Source organism: Podarcis pityusensis (genome assembly GCF_964106645.2).
Source record: "Podarcis pityusensis genome assembly, chromosome: 4".
In the NCBI taxonomy this organism is placed as follows: domain Eukaryota; kingdom Metazoa; phylum Chordata; class Lepidosauria; order Squamata; family Lacertidae; genus Podarcis; species Podarcis pityusensis.
Window position 1 is genome coordinate 33,732,182 of NC_138027.1, and position 23,996 is coordinate 33,756,177.

The 23,996-nt window shown below is 42.9% G+C and overlaps 1 protein-coding gene across 7 annotated transcripts in view; it reads right to left on the bottom strand.

Annotated features, from left to right (window-relative positions):
* COL8A1 (collagen type VIII alpha 1 chain) overlaps positions 1–23,996 on the bottom strand; it is a 94,942-nt gene that overhangs the window by 11,435 nt on the left and 59,511 nt on the right. For all 7 annotated transcript variants that reach the window (XM_081002694.1, XM_081002688.1, XM_081002691.1 and 4 more), the window contains one exon: positions 13,605–13,716. The gene's annotated coding sequence lies outside the window, so the exon portion shown is untranslated. The remainder of the gene's footprint in view (positions 1–13,604; positions 13,717–23,996) is intronic.

The following is a 23,996-nucleotide window of genomic DNA, read 5'->3' on the forward strand; positions in this document are numbered from 1 at the left end:
GGCAGGTGGCAGCAGCTGGGACCCCAGCAGTTGCTCAAGGGTGCTTCATGCAGTTGGTGGGCCTAGTGGGCCCATTCCTGAACATATATTTATTATAACTACTACATAGGCTGCTCATGGAGCAGGGAGGCTACTGCAGCCCTGTTATACGTGGTGGTCAGGGCAGAAGGTACGAGTGGTAAGATTGCTTTGCCTGCAGGTGGTGCCACAATTGGGCCTCATGCTGCTGCACAATGGCAGTGAGACCAATGTGGGATCCAATGGATCCCAGGCAGACTCATTGTCTCCTTGCTTCTGGAATGCTACATTTTGGGGGCTTCCACTAGCTCCCACCAGTGGAACTCCCACCCACCTGACAGGTGGCAAGAGATCAGCTTAGGAGTGCTGGATAGAGGGATGCTTCTACCCTACCATAGGGAGCGGGCGGCGCTGTGGTCTAAACCACTGAGCCTCTTGGGCTTGCCAATTGGAAGGTCGGCAGTTCGAATCCCAGTGACGGAGTGAGCCTCCGTTGCTCTGTCCCAGCTCCTGCCAACCTAGCAGTGTGAAAGAACACCAGTGCAAGTAGATAAATAGGTACCACTGTGGTGGGAAGCCGTTTTCATACGCTCTTGTTTCCGTCACTGTTCCGTTGCGCCAGAAGCGGTTTAGTCATGCTGGCCACATGACCCGGAAAGCTGTCTGTGAACAAACACTGGTTCCCTCGCCCTGAAAGCAAGATGAGCACCGCAACCCCATCCAGGTCCTTTACCTTACCTTTACCTTTTTACCTCTACCCCACCAACTCCCTCTCACTATACTTTTTACTTGCTCTTTATCTACAACAGTTTGAATGAATTATTTTTCCTGCTGAAATCAACAAAAAGAAGCAACTGTTAGTATTTCACGCCTCCGATGATGCAGATGAGATTGGTGCAGTGGTGTAGCGTGGGGGGTGCAGGGGGGGCCCGGCCGCACCGGGCGCAACATCTGGGGGGGCGCGCTCGCACTCGCAGCTCTCTGCCCCTACCTGGCTCACTCACTCTCTCTCACTGCGGTGCTGGCTGTGCGAATCCGATCTGAGCCGCTGGGTCGCCGCCCACTGTGGAGGGGGTGGGTGCCAGGCGTGCGGTGCGGAGAGAGAGCGAGGGACTATCTGGGGGAGGGACACTGCAGCGGCTGCCCAGCACAGCGCTGAGCGCGGGAGAGAACCACACCAGACCAGACCAGGCAGCAGCAAGAAGAAGCTGGCAGCGGCGGCAGGTTAGGGGTTAGGGGGCGCAAATTACTTGCCTTGCCCCGGGTTAGGGGGCGCAAATTACTTGCCTTGACCCGGGTGCTGACAACCCACGCTACGCCGCTGGATTGGTGTAAATCACATGCCTGTCTGGAAAGAGTGTGGGAATGGAAGACAGTCTTATCTCTTCCGCTGTATGTACTATTGTACTGTACTTTTGCTTTTACTTGTCCCTTTTTTCTTCTCCCGGAGCTGGAGAGAGAGGACGCCATGTTTCTCTTTGTCTGTACATAGTGTGTAAATAAATAGGTAGATTAGCTCTACGATGTCTCATGTTTCTTGCTGTGTTATGCTAGAAGATTAGTGTGCATATATCATTTGATATATGTCACTGAAGGACACTGTAGAAGAAGGGAGTGCTGGATAGAGGGACGCCTTTTCCAGAGCTGCACATACTGGAGGACGCTCGGAGTTCGGGGGCTGCAGGGGCACCCCAGGGCATTTTTCCAACAGCGACTTCAGTAACAATAGCCCTTGTATCCCATGGGGAGGGGAGGGAAGCAGTCCATGGAATAGCTCTGAAAGTGACATATATGGCTGATTCCTGCTTTCCAAAGAAAGCTGAGAAAGCAGGCACACATGTATTGTTTCCTGCACAATTTTAATACATTCTAAAAGCAGCTGATCGCCGTTCACAGGCCTCTGAATGTATCTGGAAGTGGGATTGTCAAGGCAAAATTCTGTTCACATCATTCACTGGGATGCACAGCTGCCTCAGCAGCCAGTCTGCTCCATACCTGGAGAAGTGAGCATTTCTCCTCCTCCTCCTCTGTAAGAAGCTTTGCCTGCCAAGTGTCAACACTACTGTCAAGCCTATAAATCTTGGAGATTACTTTTGTTTGGAACTTCTCCTGCTATCCTGATGAGGAAATAATGGAACTGCCGAATTCCTCTGGTACATACAAAGCTAAATTGAAAATAAAGTTGAAATGTAATCAGGCACAGATGGTTTTGATATATATTTCTGAGTGGTTTAATCACTGTGTCATTAGTTTGCCAAATAACACGACTGGGATAAGTCAGATCTTAAGCCATATTCTGCTTTTAACAGAAACGATCAAACATGTTGCTTCCCTGGCTGTACGCAAAGAAACATTGTGATTGGTTTTTTTTTTACCCAGGTACAGAGACCGGATGGAAGAAAATACAACAGCCCCAAATGCCCTCTGTATTATTATTATTTTTCAAAGGAAGACTGATATTTTAAAAATCTTGATGGACCAAAAAACCAAGGGTTGGGTTTCCCTGAAAAGCCTGTTAGCATGGTGCTAGTTTCTTGCTGACACCAAGCAGCTGACATCAGTGAAAACTAAGCAGGCCTGTAAGTTTGTATTTTAGAGGTGGCAGCATACAGTGCCAGGAGGAAATTGAATATTTAACTTAAAAATATGAAATGTCTTCAGCTCAGCTGCCTATCCATGAACTCATGTTTGAATCATTAACTAAAATGGTAAATCCACGCAAAGGCAATTTTGCTTCTGATAAGAAGAACATAAGAAGTTGCCTTATACTGAGTCAGACCATTGGTCAGGATTTGCCACACCCAAGTTTACTGTTTGCTGCTATTTGCGTTCCTTAACAGATTGGAGAACTGGGCCAAAACTAACCTAATGAGTTTTAACAAGGACAAATGTAAGATTCTGCACTTAGGCAGAATAACCAGCTGTGCAAATATAAGCTGGGGGATACCTCGCTTGCCAATAGTACATGTGAAAAGGATCTAGGGGACCACAAGCTTAACATGAGTCAATGGTGTGATGCAGCAGCAAAAAAAGCTAATGCTATTCTATGCTGCATCAACAGAAGTATAGGGTCGCGATTAAGGGAAGTACCGGTAATAGTACCACTCTATTCTGCCTTGGTCAGACCACACCTGGAATACGGTGTCTAGTTCTGGACACCACAATTTAAGAAGGATATTGACAATCTGGAACATGTGCAGAGGAGGGCGACCAAGGTTATCAAGGATCTGGAAACAAAGCCTTATGAAGAGCGGTTGAGGGAGTTGCATATGTTTAGCCTGAAAGAGAGGAGACTGGGAGGAGATATGATAGCTATCTACAGTCTGAAGGGCTATCATATGGAAGATGGAGTTACCTGGTTTTCTCCTGCTCCAGAGAGTAGGACCCAAGCCAATGGCTTCAGGTTACAAGAAAGGAGATTCCGACTAAATATCAGGAAGAATGTTCTGACAGTAAGAGCTGTTCGACAGTGGAACCGTCTGCCTCAGGAATTGGTGGAACTCTCCTTCCTTGGAGGTTTTAAGCAGAGGCTGGATGGCCATCTGTCATGGATGCTTTAACTAAGATTCCTGCATTGCAGGGGGTTAGACTAGATGACCCTCAAGGTCCCTTCCAACTCTACAATTTTAAAATTCTACCTTTAAACAACACCAATTCTAATGGTTTTCCTCTGTAAATTCATATCTACTCAACAATCAAATATATTGGGGAAAATTTGGCTCCATATAGCTCCACTCAGAGTCACAGGTGTTTTGGTGTGAGTGGATCAATCATTACTTTTTGCTACTCCCCTTTCCAGGCCCACTGCTTCCTTGAATCTCTGGTTTCTTTTTAGTTATGCTCTTAACTATTTCCAATATGTGTAGCATTATATATGTTTTCTTTTCTTTTGAACCCTCAGATCTGCACAAAACTAGAAAACTGCAAAAGCACACCACATTAAAAACTGTGTGCTGAGAATTTACAATTGCTTGACTGCAGGAGATGATGGGAATTGAACCAGGGAATTTATGCATTTACTGTACCACTGAGTTTCATCCTTTCCCTAGAGATTCAAAGAAGACTCTACGGTATAACAACCCATCACTTGAACGCTATCTAATTTAGATTGTAAGCATCTTGGGTCAGGGGCCTAGCCTTTTTGCTCATGCTACTCTGTAAAAGGCTATGTACACAAACTGTGATTTATACCTAAGCCAGTCGATCATCTTGGTTCATTTTGAACCTTGTGTATCTCAGCAAGGAGTCAGCACATCTGTCTACATTGTCAAAGGGTCTCTAAGGTTTCCCTAGCACAATAAGCTCTTTGAAGAACAGACAGGGAGACAATTCTTCCAGCATGTTCTGTGAATGTTTTAGTAATGGCAAATAAAAATAACGGATTTACTTTGATGTCTCTGGCTCCAGACAGAAAGCACTCTGGGGGCCTGACTGTCCGTAGTGGAAAAACTGTTACTCTAGAAATCAAGGACTGATAAGCTGGTGTCCAGCTGCCACTTACCATGAAATGTTACCACGAAAGGCTAATTCATAGAGTTTGCAGCGTAAGAGAGAACTGATGAATTCCTGCATCAAGTGTCTCTAGGGCACAAAGCTAAATGCACATCTGAATCCTAAGAACATAGGACGTTAATGCCAAGTCACACCATTGGCCCTTCCAGCTCAGTATTGTTGACACAGACTGGCAGCAGCGGCCAAGACTTTTACGCAGGGGTTTTTCCCAACCTTACCTGGAAACACCACGGATTGAACCCTGCAGCCTATGACACAGTAAGCTCCCGTTGCTCTGTCCCAGCTCCTGCCAACCTAGCAGTTCGAAAGCACACCAGTCCAAGTAGATAAATAGGTACTGCTGTAGTGGGAAGGTAAACAGTGTTTCCGTGCGCTCTGGTTTCCATCACAGTGTTCTATTGAGCCAGAAGGGGTTTAGTCATACTGACCACATGACCCGGAAAGCTGTCTCTGGACAAACGCCAGCTCCCTCGGCCTGAAAGCGAGATGAGTGCCACACCCCATAGTCGCCTTTGACTGGACTTAACTGTCCAGGAGTCCTTTACCTTTACCTTATGCTCTATTACTGAGACACAGCCATTCCCCATGCTGATTATGTGGGTTAATATAGTCAGTAAAGGGGTAATGACCAACTCTATCCTGAACTATTCATATTACTCACCATAGGCTCAACGTTAACATCTCACCCTTGGACATCTGCAACCCACACCCTGGCAAGGCCCATTTTTGTGATTTGATTTTCTAAGCAGTTGGATCTATCTGCCATTCCTCACAGTGGCCCCAACATAAAACCAGTCTGGCCCAGGCTTATATATTGCTGAAAGCCATAATTTCCAGTTTGAATCATAATTTCTTGTGCAGTAATGTTGTCAAATATTTACCTAAACTTCCTTCTATTTATTTTCTCTTATTAAAAGAGGGTTAGACTATCAATGGCTTTTTTTTTTTTTTACCTTGCTAGGAATCACAAGCGGGAAGAGCGTTGTGGTGGGGAGAGAGCTCAGGTCTTGTGGGTTTCCTTTGCACCTGGTTGGCCACTGTGAGAACAGGGTGGGACTTTGGTCTGATCCAGCAGGGCTGCTCCTCTGTTCTTAAAATCTAAATAGAATGGATCTGTTGTTTTCCTTTGTTGAAAAAAGCAGGGCAGTAGATTAGCCTGACTTGAACCAACTTTTAGTGAACTCACGCCGCCCATGATCTTTCCTTTCCTTTCTCTGATCTTGTTTTTACTGTTGTTAAGAAACTTTCAGATAAATAAGACCAACAGAAACCCCAGAAGGTTCAAACAAAACCACAAACCAAGCATGGGGAGAAACTCTAGTCAGTCTGCAAGTTTATAAGTTTTATTCAGCAATACAAAAGCTGAAGAGAATAAAATCTCTTGCAAAATATATTGCGCTTCAGGCTGTTTTTTGGGCCAGGAGGCTAAAAGTTTTAAAGTCTAGCCACACAGGTTGGGAAAATAAAAAAGTCAAGGGTCTGGCTTGAGGGAAACCTGGGGTGTGTGGAGCTGTAGCTCAATGGTAAAACACATGCAAAAGTTGCCAGGCCTTTCAATGTAGACAATACTGAGCTAGGTGTGTCAATGGTCTGACTTGGACAAAGGGAGTTCTTTGTGCTCCCATGACTCCACCATAATATCTCAACACTGTCCAGAAACGGTGCTAAGTGCTGCTCATTGGCAGAAGCTGGTTACCTTAATATTTAAACCAGCGCTCAGGTATGCATAATACGATCTTGTAGCCTACAAGTCATCCATCTCTTCTGACCTCTTGTGCCAGAAGAGAAACAGAAATCTTTCTAAATACAGCTACTTGCACGCATAAAGAGAAGAATGCAATTTCAGAATGTATGCCAGTGAGGGGGAGGGAACCAGACGTCCCAATTACAAACATCCTAAATTCTATAAATTTAACCAAAAACATGGCAATAGCTGAATGTAGCTGGTGAAATAAGAGCATTTGTTTAAACCTTGGCTGCTGTTATAGAATGCTACTGGCAAATACAAGTGTGCAGGAGGGAGAAGAGGAGGGAGGGGAAATTTGTGTTTTTCTACTTTGGAAAATTCTGATTTTATACTGATCACTAGGTGGCACCACTGATCCACTCAGTTTCAACAGAGTCATGCTTTGAAGAGGATGAGTTGGAAACTCATAAATCCCTCTGTGGCATGGCAGGTGCATTATGCAGAGCAAGCCAATAAAAGAAATATTTAGGCTACCTTACACATCACAAAATCCCTATACCAAAGGCATAACTTGAATTGTGCACATAGAGTATTGTGTGGAATAATTATCACAGACATTTGCTGAATCCACACTAGTGCAATACCTGTATTAGGCCAACCAAAATGCTACAAAATAGTATGCAAACTTTTGAATCTCCCAGAAACTTTCATCAGCCTGCATTTTATTTTCCCTTGTGGTTCAGCACAGCTGCATTGAATTTCTGTAAGAATATTTCCTGGGTTTTCTCACCCTTTCTGTGCACATGCAGCCAAACCTGTTGAGAAGCTGTGATCGAGTACAGCTTCTCAGAAATTATACACAGAGCCATAAACTCCAGGTGCGCAATCATCGCATGGGACCAACATACACAAAATAAGCGTTATTTCCTACCAGCGTCTGGGAATCAAAAGTGGAGAGGGTGTTTCTATACTCATGTCCGGCTTGCAGGCTTCCCATAGGCATCTGCTTGGTCACTCTAAGAGCAAAATGCTGGACTATATGAACCTCTGCTCTGATTCAGCAGGACTCTTTTATGTTCTTAATGTAATTCCATTTTTAAAGGCATTTTACAAGGTGGGAAACACCCCAAATGGCCTATTTGCAGAACCATTTTCTTTTTTAAAAAATAATTGAGGGCTATTCATTTAAGCCACCATGAACTCATCTTTTTGGCACAACCATCAGCTTGGATAATGCTTCATTGCTCCAAGCGCACTTTAAGCTTACAGCTCATCGTACCACAATACAGTGTGTGAGAAATATCTGAGACATTTTTATGATCTGAATATCTGTAAAACATGTGCTTCTTACAAGAATTTCAGCTGAGCAGCCATCCCACACAGAGACAGTTCAAAGTGGCCTTTGTGGGAACATAATCCACGGCACACTCAGGGTTACTGGGTTTGCATGGAGTCGTCTTTTGCAAGATCCAGCACCCCCTACATAGATCAACCATGAATCCTGTGATGTCTGCAACACTTTTTGAAGAAGAGATCTCTTAAGAGATGCTGGCCCCATGTCTTTTTAGGACGACTACAGAGCATCCTACCCAATAAAGGTGACGTATAAATGAAAAATCACAATAGATATTTCGACACCTCTCTCTTGTTAACACTTCATCTGTTTGACAGATAGCAATAATGAAGACCATGGTGAAAAAAGAATCCCTGACACATCCACCTTTTCTCATCCCACTCCTCCCACCGGTGTGTGCTTTCATATAACTTTGGAAAAGGAACGACCTTGAAATACCAAGCACCAAAGTCTGATACATTCCTTTGGACTGAGTGAGAGTGCCAAGAATGCATGAATTCCTGGTGACCTTTAGCTGCAAACTGTGAACTTTGTTCACTAAGCGTAATGCATACTTAGGCATCATTACTCAGGCCCTAAGCCAGACCCTTTCCTTTCCTTTCCTCTGCCATTACTTACTTAGTGACAGTTCGCCAAACAAAGTGAGGAATGGGAGCATTTGTCTAAGTAAATGCTGAACCCTGTTCTTGAAACCGTCGCTTCTAAGTCTGTGGCTCCTTCCCAAAATATGGAAGGCCCAAGAAGAGGGATGCTATTCACATGGAAGAGAGGTGGCAGAACTTGCTACCGTCACCCGTCTAGACAGCCGCTGTAAGTTCACAGCTTCTTTTCAGCCAAAGGCTACTCGCTTCACATTGCAACAGACTACAAGGCTTGGTCCAAATGCTGCTTTCCTTGTGACCTGTCTCACCCTCACAAAACCCCTAGGCTTATAAAATAGGAACTAAACCTGAAATGACATGTGAGACAAATATCAAGTTCACCAACAATTTGAATCCAAATACTTGTATTTCAGAAGGTTCCAAATTTTCTTTCTGAGTATGAATTTTTGAGGAACTGTGATTGCCTTCCCAGTTTGACTTGTGGATGTGGCATTCTCAATCCATGGTGCCTTTATTCAGTCGGGGTGGAAATCCCACAGGATGTGATGTATATTACAATTTATAATTTCAATGTCAGGTCATTCCAGAGAAGGGAACAGGCCCAAACAGGCGTGTTGACTAGCGCCACATGCCGTGCTCCTGCCGCATGAGCACGCCATGCTAACATATTGTGCACACGCCACATGGCTTGCACACATGACGCAAGCACACCACACAGCGTGCATGAGTAATGTGAGCACATCAAGCAGCATGCACCCACCACATCCATACGTTCCTGTGGGATATTGAGGGAGCCTGGCCCGTTGCTTGAAAAAAGGCCCCTCGGCCCCCCTATCTGGTGCCCCTGGACTCAAACAGATGCCCAACAGAACAATTTTATTGCTAAGGACAGCCTAGAACAGCAGCATAGCTAACTGCCCCCGTTCGGACACAGCGCCACCTACAGTTGGAATAGCAGTTTAACAGTTAAGTTTCCCATGACATCCCTCATTACCTAAACCTAAAATTTTGTTCAGGCTCAAAGTTTACTACAAACTTGCCAGATTCAGTGCCTTTACATGACACCCCCCCCCCCGGAAAAGAAATCCCAATCCAGCTTCATTCATAACTGAATGCAGTGGCAGCCACTGGCACAAAGACCCTGGCAGTATCACCCAGTGAACATGGTTCACTGATAATTTCTCCAGATTAGTCCAGTCAGTCTATGGTTGAACCTCAAATTTATTGCAACAGAAGCATATCATACACCGGCATGCTCTGAAAGATGAGCTTTTATTGCATACAAAAAGTCTCCCAGACTCCCACGCTCTGGGAAAAGTCCGCATGCCCCTTTTTTTGGCGTCTCCCACCATCTGAAAGGGCACACCGCAAGCTTAAAATTAAATTTATATATAATGCTTTGAATCTGCAATTCAAGATGTACTGTGCCCAAAATAAGTTGAATTAAAAAAAAAGAAAATTTGAGCACTGATATTTTATTACAGAATTATTTTAGGTATACTAACATGTAGAGCTTGCTTTTAGGAACATTATAATGTATGGAGCATGATTCTAGGTATGATTTATCCCAGAAAAAATGAAGGAAGAATTCATTAACTCACACACCTCCACCCCCCACAAACCCATTGGATAGTTACATGAATTCATAACAAACGATATTGCATGCAAATGTTGTGCATCCCTTTTGGTTTAGGTTAATATGTCATGGATCTAACTGGAATGACTGTTGGACACAATGTATACCAAAGTACAAATTTACACAAATATTTAATAATTGCTATAAAATAAAGTATTGTAAGCTTGCCATTTAGTGCAAACATACGGAACAAGTTTGGTTATTCCTGGAATAATATGAAGTATACGCTACACTTTAGATAATTGTGCACACAAGATGTAGTCCAATTAATCTTAACATTTTCCAACTCATAGGGGGTGTGATCCAGCCAAAGTTAAGCGCTGACACCCTACTAATTTCAAACAGGAGAAATTATCAAGTGAAAGTGCTCTCACCTATTTCCCATGGAAATCAAGGGGGGTATATTTGGCTGTGCTATATTTGGCCAGATTGTGCCATGTCATTTTTATATACAGTGGTACCTCGGTTCTTGAATGTCTCCATTGACGAACATTTCAGAACCCAAATACCGAAAACCCAGAAGTAAATGCTTCTGTTTTCGAACGTGCCCCAGAAGTTGAACGGCTTCCACTGCGTGCTTTTCAATTTTCTCAACTGAATTTGCAGACAGCCCCTTTGTGCCTCAGTTTTTGAATGTTTTGGATTGCGAACAGTCTTCCGGAATGGATTATGTTCGAGAACTGAGGTACCACTGTAATTATTTAAAGTTATTGAACATTTAAAAACAAATCCATTTCAATGTTTCATTCGTAACAGAAATCCTTATGTTTGGATTTTGGCTATTATTGGCATGGGGTTTCTGAGCTTAACAATGTCTTGCGCGGTTCTATTTTGCTAGAAAAAGAGGTGCCGGAACTCACCATGAACACCTCCTTTGTTCTCCCTTGGGGCCCACCTGAGAGGTGCCAAAACTGAATTCCGGTAAGTTCTGGCTGAAAAAAAGCCCTGGTCTTGTGCTCAAATAAAGCATTAAAGCAGATAAGCTTTAACACCATCACACAGAAGACACTTCCCTGGAGGTGTGGACAAAAAATTTGTGGTGACCCAAAGCTTATTATGAGGTGCCCACCTCCAGTTCCTCATTTCTTCTACACAGTTTATTGTTTATTTCATTATTACATTTATATTCCACCTTTTATATTCTAAGGAGGTCAAGATGGTGTACATAGTTCTCCCCCCTCCCAATTTAATTCTTGAAACAAACCCATGAGGTGGGCTAGGCTAAGAGACAGCAACTGGACCAAGCACAGGTCATCACCCCAGGGGCTTCACGGCTGAGTTGGGATTTGAATCTGGTCTCTCAGGTCCTAATCCAACACTCCACCCACCACCCAAAATTGCCTGTGCTTTGACTATTATTGGCTTGGGATGTCTTCAGGTTTAACAGTGTCTGTCAGATAGTGTGGATAACACTGAGCTAAATGGGCCTGTGGTCTGACTTGGTGTAAGACAGTTCCTGTGACCTTCTGCATGCAGACCAAAATGCATAAATCGTGACAAACCTGTGCTAGCTTGTGCCTTTAATTTAAAATCAAAAATTCCAGTTTGACCATTGCGTAACTGATACTAAGCTTGTGAGTCCCTTTGAGGTTGCCTAGATATATTCCCCCCTCTGCGTTGCGGCTGGAATGAGAGAATGAACTGTACAGAGTTTTCTATTTGGATGTATTTCTATTTCTTTCATTTGTATGTTCAAAAAAGCATACATTATTTTTCTTAAGTCCTTTATATATATCCACTTGGCGATGATTAAGTTGGGCCAATCCTACATTGGATTACAGCAAAGGAATCCCAGACGGACTGAAGAGACTCAGGCAAGCGCATTCTTAAAATATTTTGTTACTTTAATCTAAATCCTTAAGTCTGACTATTATTTTCACATGATTGTGTGTGTGTTTTTCTATAAAAAGTCTTTAAAACCGCCAACGGGTATATTTCTGCTTTGCCTAATGCTTTCAGAGAGAATCCTGATGAAAGCTGAGCATCTTCTTTTCACCTGCATAAATTGAACATATTTTCCTTTTGGGTTTCAGTAAAGGCAACATTGGAAGGCCATTTGTGAGGGAAGTGGGGAGTGGGTGGGATTTAGAGACAGGAAATCCCAGAGAGGACCTCCTGTTTTTGGTGGAGACAATTATAGTGTTGCTTTTGGTTGGAGCCCAGAATCTCTATTGGATACAAATGTCCTTGGCAACAGACGTGAAGCCTAAAAGCTTACAGATCTCTGTAAATTTGGGAGATGGGACCTGCCACTGAAGTTTGCATATAGCGTTAGCAGCTTTGCGTTGGGGGTAAGTTCGCATCAACAGTGTGTTTTCAATTTCGTAAAGCTGGCTGATCTCGGTAGATAAACACTCATTGTGGTGGAATATTTGTGCCAAGGTTTGTCTAAACCTTCATTACATTCCGATTCTTTTCAGCGGCTGCAGCCGACTCAGGAAGGAGAAGGCACCAGTTTGCTAAAAGGGACAGCGCTGGAGTCAGTATTCAAGGTTCTGTTTCTTCGATTAGCTTGAGGACTTGTATAACTTCTCCAAGTATTAGTCCCTATGTCCAAAAGAAGGAATACGTTGGCTTGAGTCCTGAGTTGCTCTTTTGTTCATGCAAGGTATGTCCATCAACTCCTCTTTCAGCCCCCTACACTATATCCCGCACCATTCCCAACAGTGCCAGCTCTAGGTGTTGTGGGGACCCTGGGTAAGGTGTCTTCACGACACCACTCCTCCTCTCCATGGCTCTGCTGCCCACTCACTTGTCCTCTCCTTCTGCCTAGATCCAGCAGTCAACCAGAAGGCCCGGGGTTCTGAACCAGTCCAACCTGCTGACCATGTGTGCCAAGCCCAGATGGTAGAGTGAAGGCTGGTCCCATCTGACCCCATCCACAATGGCACGTGGGCTACCTGCCACCAGCTGCCACCTGGGCTCTGAGAAAGGGTGAAGGGTGTCCTTCCTAGATCCAGCCATTCTGGGCAAGTGGCCTGGAAAATTCCTATACTGCTACAGCAGCAAGCTGTGTGACAGCTCAAGCATTCTCCTGGCCACCTCACCCAGAATGCCTGGTTCTGAAGGATTCCTGCTTTGGCCGCTTTCCAGAACCCGGTGGCGGCAGAGAGATCACCATAGCTGCTATCACTACAGCAGCAGAAAAGCAGGTGATTCACTGTGATTCCTGCATTGCAGGGCCCCTTCCAACTCTTTAATGCTATGATTCATATGTTTTTTTAAGTAAGAGGGGGGCAGGGGGAAGAATAGGAGACATGGGGGAGATCAGTGGCATAATGTGGGTTGCCAGCTTCTGGGCTGCACGGAGGGGTGGGAGGGAGTGAAATAGATGGAGTAGGCATGCACATTCAATGGCTTAATGGCATCTGTGTCATCCAGGAGACCACAGCATCAGAGATAAGGAAAGAAGAGTCGTTCTGTTGTCTGGAGAGGTCTCTTCCTGGTTCGCATGGAGAAGCTGCTTTCAACAGAACCCAGTGACAGGAGCACGCAGCTGTATTGAGGCAGCACCGGGTGTTGAAATTTTGTGCCCCTAACAAAACATGGGCCGCAGTAGTGGCATACATAAATAGCCTTTTTTGTTAGCCCCAAAATGGAAAATGAGTGAGGTCCCAACTAAAGAAAACTGGCAACTTAAACTGATGGAGTATGCTCAGCTTGCAGACTTAACTTACAGAATAAGAGAACAAGAAGAATATACGTTTAAAGAAGATTGGAAAATGTTTAATGAATATATGGGTGAAAATTGTGTACATTTGAAAACATTGGCAGCATTAAGATGGTGGTACTTACATTAAGACTTTGGGGAAAAGGATGGAGCTGTGAGTCAGTGCACGAGGGTGTTCAGAAGCCTTGGTTTTTCATCAGACTTTGGAAAGGAAAGAAATATTTTTATCGCCAGCACCTAGAAAAAAATAAGTTGAAAGGTTACATTTTGAACTATAAATCACCCCTTTGTAAACAAACGAACAAACAAAAATCCTGTAGATATTTTTTTAAAAAAAAACATACAAATATTAGATTAGAATTTTCAACCATAAATAGTTCAATTTCAATTTAAGATTTTACAGTGAAATTTGAGATTTGCCTGAAGTGGTGTGGATTTTGTGGTGGAGAAACTGCCATTTCTGAAGCCCTACTGATCTGCAGCAGTCAGTACAGAAGTTGTGTGTAAATAAAGAAATAATAGCATATTAGAATAAACGAAGTATCAAAAGGCTTAAGAACATCAAAATGTCTTTACATGGCATTGCAAAGAAGTAATCTGTGGAATGAGTTCCATAAATTTGGTGTACACAACTCAGAAGGCCCTCTCTCTGGGTGTCACCTTCCTAACTCTAGATGGTTGAACCCCATCTTCCAAAGATGACCTCAGTATGATACAGGCAGGTTGATAAATTATCCTGATTTAAGACCTAGTTGCATGAGTTGCTGTTCCACCAAAGACACTGGACTAGTTCACACACTCTCTCAAACAGAAGAGGACTGTATCTTTTTATCATGCTCACCACGTGTGTCTGCTTCAACCAGGCATCTATGCATGGATTTAACATTTCTTTAGTGTTGACATGCATAAAATCCATTGAATTCTACTAAATAATCAGTTCCATACAATGTTCCATACTTTATTTAGATGCATAAAATCCACTGCATGGTTGACGTCCAACTTATATATGGCGAGCATGATCTGGCCATCAACCATGCATTAGACCTTAAACATCTATGAAAAGTTTATTCATTATACCGCTGGCTACACATAGAGGGCCAATGGTCCAGTTGGCATTATAGATGCATCTGATGGGCAGAACAGGAAACTGCAATCTCCATCCACACTTAAAAACTATGTGTAACTTCAACTAGGGGGAAAGGTAAATCAAACAAGTCCAGAGCCATGATGAAATGAGGTGATGTCCACAGTGGGGTACGATAACTGTGATTTATTACTGACATGTACTAGATTGAGTGTTTCCTTCTGATGCAGTGTTGAAGATGAAAGCTATATCAAGTGATGTACTGTATCTTTGTTATTCTGACAAATGCTGAAAAAGAGAGGTAACAACTTTGCAATTAACCAAGATCACTATAAGGATTGTTTCAGTTTTAGCAACAAGAGAGCTTTTCAATATGTTTATTTATCTTTCTTCCCATCTTGTAGATTCAAATATTTGTTTCTGAAATTTGAAGGTCTGTAGCCTATTGGGCATAAATGCTGTCTTTCTTATATAATGGCAATGTTTCCCTGTTGTCATTAAGCAGATTCTACGAAAAAGCCTACAACAGCTTTTGACAGATGAGTCACATTGCATTTTCTTATATATTGAGCCATCAGAAAAATCAGGAAGCAGGACAGAAAATCAGGGTAGAGCAAGACCTTTAGCAAGGCAGAATCCCAAAATATAACTTAATTACATATAAAACACTATCAAAGCACACACAAAAGATATGCAATTTGAAAACCCTGGCAGAACATACCAAAGCAATGATTACCAATAATTCGGTTACTAAGGCTGCAATCCTATGAGTAAATCCCACTGAATTGAACAAGACCATTTCTGAATCAACATGTGTAGGATTGTCCAGTTTGGCTGTAACCTATGCTCTCTTACTGGGAGTAAGTCTCGTTTATTATTTGTTTATTGTATTTAAACCGCACCTTTTATACCTCACCTTTGTGAGATACCACAGATACTACTAATTCCTCCCGCTCTTTCTGATGCTTGTAGGCCATATTTATGACTAGTTTACTCAGTGGGGTTTGCTTCTGAGTAGACATGCATAGAGTGTTGCTAGGCACAGAAGCAGCAGGATGAAAAAGCTGTTTGATCACGTTTTGCCCCAAACGCACCTGAATTTAGGACAAAGTTTGCGCTCCGTTAGCTACAATCTATTAATAGGGAAGTCTGGAATCACAACACTTGCTCTCACTTCTTGACTGGAAGGATCACCAGTTTCAGTTCTGAGGCTGTTCCTCCATACAGTGAATCAATTTTTGAGGTGCAAAACACACACAAACAGAAATCTCTTCCTCACCCCTGCCACATTCTGTTCATGGCAAAGCAGCACATTAACCATATCTCTGCTAATACAGTACTGTGCAAGTAGCTTGCTTAAGAGGAAGAAAGGAAGAAAATAACCTTGCCTTCAGTTCACTGGAGGAGGACTAAACAGGGCAGATGATGATGGCTTCCTGTGCATTGAGACTTGCAAGCATGCGCCACTGAGCTGAGTGGAAACATTCACTGAGTCATGTTATGTCATCAAGCGATTAGACTTCTACCAGGCACATGGCCTAAGCTCTCTTAGCCTGGGGATATTTCTTCCTCGGATCAAATGCTGGCATTAAGGGATTGAGTAATGCCTCCCCCCCGCCACCCCTAGTACAGTGGAGGGCTGGTCTTCTGCAGGTGATCACAGCTCCCAGAAGATACACAGCTATAAGCAGGTTCTCCATCCATCTCTAAGGATCCCAGGATGTTCTTGCCACCACAGCTGTTGCTGATGAGTCTACTCCAGCACCCACTGGATGTGAGTGTACTATTCAAAGCACAGTGGTTTTTCATTCAGTACAATACGGTTCATATTCAGGAATAGGCAGCCTACACTAGTAACCTTTCAAGATCCTCAGAAGTTAAAACTGCATTAGCATCTTTATAAATCACATTGCAGTAAAAATGTCACGGGTAATTGGTGAAGACAGATGATCAGGGCTAAGTGCTTTATACCTCTGCCACTATTGCTAATGGCAAGATGGTCCTTTCCAAGGAATTGTGTGTTTTTATTTATTTGATCATTAACAGGAGCCTACTGTAAATGTGACATGTAAACAAGCACCACATTTATTGCATTTCTGTGGATTTAAAAAATTCTTCCTTTCACCACCCACTTTCTCTCTCTCGGATGTTTGTAGGTGCCAAGGAGGCACTAGAAATTCTAAGAATGGGTTTAAAATTCGATGTACTCCCTAGACATTTCTTCTCTTACTTGTGAATAAACCCCATCGTATCTGGGAGATGTATGGGATCATGGCTGAAGCTGACAGAGGCACGAAGGCAATTTCTGGGGGTGCTCAACTGGAGGGATGGAACTGGGGGTGGGTGGAGGGGCAGGGAAACCAACTTGGCAATTCACATCAGGCAAAGACATCCCAACTCTGTCTCCACCCTGTGGACAGACAGCAGGCAGCATGGTGACACATCCAAGCATAAAGGTAAAGGGACCCCTACCGTTAGGTCCAGTCACAGACGACTCTGGGGTTGTGTGTTCATCTCGCTCTATAGGCCGAGGGAGCCGGTGTACAGCTTCCAGGTCATGTGGCCAGCATGACTAAGCCGCTTCTGGCGAACCAGAGCAGCGCATGGAAACACCGTTTACCGTCCCGCCGGAGCAGTACCTATTTATCTACCTGCACTTTGACGTGCTAGGTTGGCAGGAGCAGGGACCGAGCAACGGGCGCTCACCCCGTCGCAGGGATTCGAACCACTGACCTTCTGATCGGTAAGCCCTAGGCTCTGTGGTTTAGACCACAGCGCCACCTCGTCCCAAGCATAGTAATGTGGAAAATACCATGCACATTTGAATTGAAGCACAGTGAAAAATAACCTCACTTTGCTGTGTTTTAAGATGGTAATGTGTTTACAGCCTTATTTGGGGAGCTATCTTCTAGATGAGGTGTTGTCAGTTCCTCAAATCCAGCCTTTTCCTTTCACTCTCAGCTTTCCCACACACTCTTGTCTCTCCAGTCTTAGGAGGAGGAAGATCCACACAGACAGATTTATGAGACATTACGACATCACTGTATTCACAAGTCAACACATTGGTCCAGCAAAATACTAGACTGCACATGTGACCTCATATGCTTGAAGCAGAAGTTATCCATGAGTCTGAAGTTAGCTCATTGAGAGACTTCTTTTGTGGAAAGTGAGGATGCATTTGCACTATACATTTAAAGCACATGGCTTTCCCCCAAGAATCCTGGGCACTGTCCTTTGTTAAGGGTGATGGGAATTGTAGCTCTGTGAAGGGGAAACTACAGTTCCCAGGATTCTCTGGGGGAAGCCACATACTTTAATGTATGATGTGTATGCAGCCTGAGTTTCCAGGGCATTATTTATCATAGTGTATAATAATAATAATCATAATAATTTATGAAAACTATGGGTCTTGAATTTCCCATTCAATTAATCATGGCAGAAAGGCAACACTCCACTATAGAGGCAAACTAGGTAAAACTGTTTACGATACACAGAGACAGCTTCGAAGCTCATGGGCTTGGTATGATATTTTGGATGAATTTCATAGGATGTGATGAGAGTCTCCTGATCTCCACCAGCTGCAAATGCAGTTGTAATGGGAAGAAAGTAAAAAAGAAAAGAAAAATGATAGGAAGGAGAAGTAGTATTATGGTCAACTCCTGATCGTTTAATGCGCTTATTGTTTTGCAGCTTGGTGCTTGCTAAGGCACAGGGTTGGTGTGGGGACAGTAACATTTCAATTTGTCCAGGACAAATTAAACAGCAAAAACCCCAGGACAGCTCTGACTGTACAGTGTGCTACATCAGTAAATATTGTGTTAAGTATCCACTAAAATCCTGGCAATGTCCCAGCATTTCAGAATGAAACTAAGGCCCAGATCAGGTTTCAGAATACTTGTATTCAATATTATCAGCATCGCTTATTATCAGGGCTTTATTTCCAGCAGGAACTCACCAGAGCTCAATTCCAGCACCTCACAGGTGGGCGCTATTGCTATTACTGTATAAGAGAACAAGGAAGGCATTTGTGGTGAGTTCTGGCACCTCTTTTTCTGGAAAAATAGTACTGCTTATTATATATAAATGTTTTACAGTGGTACCTCAGGTTACAAATGCTTTGGGTTACAAACGCTTCAGGTTACAGACTCCACTAACCCGGAAGTTGTACCTCGGGTTAAGAACTTTACCTCAGGATGAGAACAGAAATCACAGCAGCAGCGGGAGGCCCTATTAGCTAAAGTGGTACCTCAGGTTAAGAACAGTTTCAGTTAAGAACGGACCTCTGGAACGAATTAAGTTCTTAACCAGGGGTACCACTGTAATTACATTTCTGAAAAACAACAACATTCAAGGTAATGTACAAAATGCAAACAGCATGAAAGTACAATAAAGAAAACCAGTAAATGTAAACCAGTGACTATAGAATGCTCCTCAAAGACTAAGAGTGCAATTCTATGGTCAATGGGAAGGTGTCCCAGGAGCCACAGGATTGGGCAGGTCTCCCTCTCTGCAGCACGCAGGTCTACCCACGGAGGCCTCTTTCATGCAACTTTGTGGCTGTCCCTTCCCTACTGCGCTACTGTTGATGCTCCAATAGCAGTAGAATGGGGGAAAGGGACATGTTGTCTGCTGGACCACCATGGACAAGGAATCCCAGAGAGTGAGGCTCATCTCATTCCATGTCCTGTATACCTGAAGGAGTGTCTCCACCCCCATCATCCAGCCCAGACAATGAGGTCCAGTGCCGAGGGCCTTCTGGCGGTTCCCTCGCTGCGAGAAGTGAGGTTACAGGGAACCAGGCAGAGGGCCTTCTCGGTAGTGGCGCCTGCCCTGTGGAATGCCCTCCCAGCAGATGTCAAGGCAATAAACAACTATTTTACTTTTAAAAGACAACTGAAGACGGCCCTGTTTAGGGAAGTTTTCAATGTCTGATGCGGTATTGTTTTTAATATTCATTTGGAAGCCACCCAGAGTGGCTGGGGATAACCAGCCAGATGGGCAGGGTATAAATAATAAATTATTATTACATATTTTATTATTACTTGATCTTAACTCAACCATAGTTCAGATTAATTCCAGTTCAGAGTTCAGCTGTAACAGTAAACTGGAGTTATCAAAAAAAAATTCTGACTCCTCATGCTTCCATTAGAGGAGGAGGAGATAGGTAGAAAGTGTGCAAACTTTACTTCATACAATTTTCTCATTTACTCAGATAAAATTAAATATTTTCTGATTTTCTCAGATAGCTTGAGGCAGTAATTCTGACCCATTTTGAAATTATAAGAACTGTATTTCATTCCTTTCATTCCCAAGGCATTAATTCTTCATGATGACAAAAACAGCTGGACAAAATAGCAATGACAGTCTTGGCAGAGTGTCACCATTTTGACTGGCTGGCACATAGGCATGGATGCAATATCTTCTTGGTGCTGTTAGTCTCTGACAACTTCTAATAATACAATCTGTTGCTATTGTCCACTCTGCCAGGAGCACTCCCAGACTGTCACTATTTTTGGGTGGGCTTCAACCACAGGCTTATTTATTATTTTATTTCGTAAAATGTATATACTGACTGACTGTAGAAAACATCAAAGCAGTTTAGGTTTTACTATTATAGTTGATTGGCCTAACTCAGTCTGGACTGAACCCAGTGCTGTAGGCTAGTCACATGCACATGTGTGGTGAGTAAATAAGTCATAAGTACATACTGGTCCTAAGGCTAGCAAGTCACCTAGACTGATTTTAAGAGATTTCACAAAGTTTGTGAGACAGGCAGAGGTATCGCAAGCTATTCTTTCATAACAATGGCCTCTGGCTACCTCCCCAAATACTTGACTGAATAAATATGTCAGTTAATAGTAAGCATGTACCACAGCAGCATCTGAAGACATTCTTTGTTTTTTAACCCTCTGTTTTTATTGCTATTTTAAAAGGAAAATAATCACCTTTAAAGTGTGTGTGTGTGTGTGTGTGTGTGTGTAACACAAAAGTATTTATAAGAGCCTCAGTGATGCTATTTATACAGTATATGCTCCAATTAATTCTCAGCTGCTGTCAACATTCAGTTACTATGGCTTTGGGACTTTAAAGAAGAACAGGGATATGTGCAGTGCAGTGTCCGAAGACATACTGAGCTGGTTCCATACAGAGAGTGCACTCTAAATCCCAGATGCCAATCAGCAGGGCTGTACGAAGAGGTGAGGCCACTGCCACACCAACATCACTGCAGCACATGGCCAGGATCAAGTGTGGCAGGGGACAGGAAGGTTGCTTTAGTCTGGAGCTGGTTCAGTGATTGGGGTCAGGTCAGGGGACATTTTGCTGCATAGTGGCACTGAAACTGGCTTGTGATGACATAGCCCTCAGGCTGCCTTAGCCCCTTCTATTCCATGCCCCCAGAATGGGGCCTTTTCCAGCCGGAACTTGCCGGAACTCAGTTCTAGCACCTCTCAGGTTGCTGCCATTGCCATTATAAGAGAACAAGGGAGGCGTTCATGGTGGCTCGCGCCTCTGTTTAAATGGGTCCCGGCCATGCCTCCCCAGCCAGCAGATTGGCTGGCTGATCAATGATGTGGCCAGGATCCTCTGGGCAACGCGGGACTCCGCCCCCTACCCCTGGAGCGGAGTGGGCAGTCATGTGGTCCACCGCAACTCCTCCCCACATTTAAGAGGAGCGGATTACTGACTCCTCTTTTTCTAGAAAAATAGCATTGCCCTGGAATACCCCTTTCTTGGATCTTCTGCTGGTGCTCCCAGTGGGGATTCCACTGGCGGTACTTTTTGCCAGTCCAGTCTGCCCATTGACTTTGCCAGCAAAACTTAACTTGCAAAATGTTTTTTTTATTACTTTGCCCATTAGTTATGACTGCAATTGTAAAATACAGTGATGAAGATTATGAAGATTATAAACAATATCATTGCACTAAATTCCTGATTATTTCAAAATTGCATTTGTTCTGAGGACATATGACCTAACCAATTTTCTTTCTATAATTTCAGTGGGATCAAGTTAAGGACTAAGATCCATTTAATACAGTGGGGGACAATAAAGGTCTTTTTGCAATTACATGTATTGCAGACAGTGATATTCATTGTAGCTTAGTAACAAACAATACAGATTCCATTGGTCAAATAAACAATTAATAAAATGGTCTGGCAAAGCAGAGGATGTTAGCAAACGTCTACAAGTGAAGCATTGAAGGATTTCCCAAATATTTATCCAGAGAGTCTCAGCTCTTACACGGCAGAGGACAATACGTTCTTTGTCTCACTTGAACTTGCACAGACAGAAAGTATGTTTGCATGGGATGGGATCACAACGAATGGTCAGGTTTGGAAGGCATTCAGGCAATAAAGAGTTAGCAGCAGGGCTTGACAGATCATTCTAAAAAAGACCTGCTACCGCTAGCTCTCAAGAGAAATGACCGAATATGTTGTAAACAAGAAGATTTTGAACATCAATCTTAAACGTGTTTTTAAACAATCCTTCAGACAGGGATGAGGAACCTGTGGTCTTCCAGATGCTCTTGACTCCAGCTCCTACTACCCTTGACAATTAATGCCTGACCATGTAGGTTGGGGCTGGAGTTGGGAGTCCAGCAACATCTGAAGGTTCATCCTTGTCTTAAGATCTACAGATATAACAAGTGTATATTAATAGCTTCTATCTTCTCTTGGTGAAGAGCTTAGAAAAAAATTCATATAATACAATTTATTCAGGTAGCATTTAAAGTCAATTATGATATATAAAAAGTTATCCAGAGAAGGCATTTCTATGTAAGACTCCTTTACTAATTTGCAAAGCACACACACATACACACCACCAATAACAGTAACAACAACAACAATACCGCCAATATTAAGAAAAATTATCCTGGTAGTGAAAAGCATAAGATCAACAGTAAAATTGCATTTATAAAACAAATACAAAATACATCAATGAATTAAAACTTGTAATACTTGGTTACATATACATGCAATACCAAATTAATATCAGCTGTCAGAACACATTCCTGTTTATATATAGGTTTTACATTAATGGTGTAATTTCAGAAATGCAGAAAAGATAATTTCAGAATAAAAACAGAAAATTTTATTTCATGACTCATGAGTCATATATAGAGAGGGGGGGGAGAGTTTCTCATGAATTTAAAAATCTGTCACATCTTTCCATTAAAACTGTTAACCGGATATACGTTTTTAAAAATAAAGCCAACTAGCTTATTGAATTGTGTTCACCTCCATAATTTAATTCTGCACAAGCTGAAAATCTGGTAGCTTTAAGAAAATCAGCTTTTAAAAACAAAAACAAAATAACCATTTAAATATACGAACAGCAGTCAAGATTGTTGAGAAATGTTCTTAATGTTCACATGGAGACAATGAAGTTTTGAAAAATCTGTAGCAATCTCTGTCTGTATTGAAGCTGCGGGGGGTGAGGGGAAGCGGGGCAGGGAGCATTTCCCAGAAAATTCCCTAGGTTTTAATTCAAGATGCTGACCTCACATAGGATATTTCACAAGTTGTAAGAGCACAGCTGAGTCTTATGTTTCCAGTTGTACAGCTTTTGAAGTAGCAGACAGTCTGATGGCATGACTGGCTTAAGAGCTCTAAGTGTATTTGGCACATAAATTATTTGGCCTGAACTTTGCATCTACAGCCACAAGCTGTCATTCTACAATAAAACAATATATGTTGTTCAGAGGGGAATTATACCAAGCAATAATAGTTCCTTATTTTAATTATATCTATTTTAATATGATTGCCACTGCTTTGAACCATCCTTTCTTAATGCTTCATTGTCCTGAGACATAAAATTAAGGAGAGGACCTTATCTATGGATGTGCATCATCATCAATTATTATTATTATTAATAATAATAATAATAATAATACCCCGCCCATCTGGCTGGGTTTCCCCAGCTACTCTGGGTGGCTCCAAACAGAATATTAAAAACACATTAAAACATCAAACATTAAAAACTTCCTTAAACAGGGCTGCTTTCAGATGTCGTCTAAAAGTCAGTTTTTTATTTCCTTGACATCTGACAGGAGGGCGGGTGCCACTACTGAGAAGGCCCTCTACCTGGTTCCCTGTAACCTCACTTCTCGCAGTGAGGGAACCGCCAGAAGGCCCTTGGAGCTGGACCTCAGTGTTGAATGATGGGGGTGGAATTGATTTGAATTTGATTCTTTGGAGAGAGTGAAACATATCCGTAAAACTGATGCCTTGCTTTAATGAGCGCTAGCCTTCAAGGATAGATATTATGAGATCCATGCCAAGAATGCATCCGTCAACTTGCCTGCAGGTAAGGAATGGGAAAGTGAAGTGCTCTTAATTTCACATCACTGACCTATAGGGGCCTCTGGATGGATCCCACCCTTAACAGCATATTGGTTACACAAATGACTGCAGCCAAGAAATGTGGTGGTCT